The following is a 2846-nucleotide window of genomic DNA, read 5'->3' as shown; positions in this document are numbered from 1 at the left end:
CAAATCCGAGAGTTTTAAAGTGAGGAAAATACCACAAACACGTACACCATGCTAGTGTCCTGGCTAAATTGTTTAGCAATGTGTATCTCCAAATGTTCCGAAACTAAAATTACTCAGCTGCGTCCAAGTTAGACATCGATTTTCAATATCTTATTCTATTGTTGTGATAATGATATCAAATATCCAAGTAATTTCTGATTCCCGTATTCACAGGGCGACGCAACGTTTGTATGCAAATACTGAAAGAACTACCAACCTGACCTTTTTTTATTTGCAACATACACAAACCTTGATATGACCCCAACGAAATCGGTTTTAACCCGTTGACTTTATTCTGCCGAGAAACCTACCCACTTTAACATGTTGATGTATTTCGACAGCATTGGTCGTAATACTTGGGTAGCTTCTGCTCGTATGATTTTAGTTTCGCCTGGTTTGGGATTTGGTCTGTTGGTGACAGTATAGATTTCATTGGGGTGATTAAAACGTAGATGAACTTAGTCAAAACTGGATGTCAACACTCAACAGCAATACCCGATATATGATGTATAAAGAATATATAACACAGAACCTGAAAGATATTTGAGCATCTACAATGGCAAACATATACGCAGTGTTTTTTTATTAAATTAGGATGGAACGTTTTACCTTTACGACAGAACGAGGGTAGATGGCAATCTATTGAATCATGTTCACGTATGTGTCCTGTTTGCAATATGTCCGTTGAAGATGAATATCATTTCGGATTGATCTGTAAACATTATACTGAGCTGCGTAAAGTTTATTTGCCAGTATTGTATTGGAAGTTTCCAACAATATATAAATTAAAAAAATATTGTGTACAACCCAGGATAAGTTATTAAAACATCTGCAATATTATGTATATTAAGCGTATAAACAAAGACAGGAAGTCGTAAAATCTAGGTAATGTGCTTCATGTTGTATTATTGGCACTGCATTTCTTGTATATTGGCCAAAGGCCTACACACAAATAAACTAATTTTGACTTTGGCTTTAAGGTAAAGGTTCATGTGCGTGTGTTGGACACTGCGCAGGGAGCAAGCGTTTAAACGTCACGGACCATGATCAGTGGCAATCTGGTATCCGAAGCTCAACGTTAACCCTTGAAGATGGAGGTAGATGACTGCCGGCGTCTTTGTGTACTGGAACCCGTTTCACAGAGCAGGCGCAGCGCTAAGAGTCTGTGTTGTGTGTGTGATTTAGAACCTGAATCCCATAGATGTACCGAAGGGCGTCACTCCCGAAACTTTAAAGTTTTTTTTAAATCTAATAAACCCAGAGCAGAAGTGGTTTACTAAAATTATAAACCGAAAGAATTTTGAAAAAAAACATTAATCGGCAAGTTTATGTTTTAAACATACTTTCCATGAACCTTAGGAAGGGGGCATAAAATATCTCCTGATGAACATGACGTCGGTGGAGGATTCCGATCAACGCGACGCTACGATCGTGGAACGGGGCCCTGGGCCCTGGGCCATCCTGTCCCTGCATCTTTTTCTCAAAATGTTACATTGTTACCAAAACATGTTACCTTGTTACCAATTACCTTGTTAAAGCTTCGTATGGAGGGGTAGGTCTGTGGGTTAATCTGATTTTAGCCACCTTACTACAATTATTTATTCGCAAAAACGCATAGCTTAGATTGTGATACATGTCAATGGCATTACCACATAAACACTGCCCCGACCTTATGTGTAACTCAAACGGAGCAATATAAACAAGTAACACCACACGAGAACCACGGCCATTTCAAGGAATGGGATTCTCTGTACGTCCGCTCAAATAGGAACAGAAGCGACACAACATTTAACATATACATAAGCAGAGTCGACTGCACGATTTCGACTTTATCATGTGTTTATGAATCATTATCAAGTAGTGGTCACCAGGTGTTCAGGGAAAGGTTAGCGTATCCTGCCCACTGCACACGTCACAAACACATGCACAGGCTAGTAAATTGATCACCTGAAAGAATAACAAGGGAACATATGGTACAAGTTAAAATAGAGAATTGCATCAGAGAGCATTCTTGTCACTCATTCTTGTCACTGATGCGTTAAATTTGGAAATGCTCTCCACATGTCTACCATAAAACCTTTTGAAAGGTTCACTGAGGCCTGGAATGTTGAAACCTTGATCAAACAACTTCTGAGCAAGAAACGCTCTTTGAAAACTTAGTTTGAAAGTGCGTGCTTCATTGTACCTCAAAAGTTGTGAAATGTAGACACCAGGGGTGGGAGCGGCAGGAATATTGCTCGTCATGCAACGATTAACTGAAACACAAGTTATTTGAACTGCTTGGGTGTGTTATCTCATTAGGTATATATCGAATGCCATCTAACTACACAGGTGCTAAATTAGTCCTGCACCATGACCGTGGAATATAATTATTTTATGAAAAAATAATAATATCGAAATGCATACAAAAGCAAGTCTAGCCAGCTCAAGCTAGCACTATTCCACATCAGCAGAGGGATTTTTTTATATATCTTAAGAGTCAAGAAGGATATTGTGTAATATTAGATTTCAGAGACTAAATGTAGAAATCAGCATAGGGATTTTTTTTAATTTTTAGAGTCAAGAAGGATATTGTGTAATATTAGATTTCAGAGACTAAATGTAGAAATCAGTATAGGGAATTTAAACCTCCAGGTTCTGTTGAATCATCATCCACCTCCAGGTTCTGTTGAATCATCATCAACCTCCAGGTTCTGTTGAATCATCATCAACCTCCAGGTTCTGTTGAATCATCATCAACCTCCAGGTTCTGTTAAATCATTCTCGATTGTCTCACTACTGGAGTGGTCCGGTTTGAAACTCAGGTT

This window comes from Haliotis cracherodii, unplaced genomic scaffold, assembly GCF_022045235.1.
Source record: "Haliotis cracherodii isolate W230 unplaced genomic scaffold, xgHalCrac1.p SCAF_25, whole genome shotgun sequence".
Lineage (NCBI taxonomy): Eukaryota > Metazoa > Mollusca > Gastropoda > Lepetellida > Haliotidae > Haliotis > Haliotis cracherodii.
Note: the sequence above shows the minus strand (reverse complement) of the source record.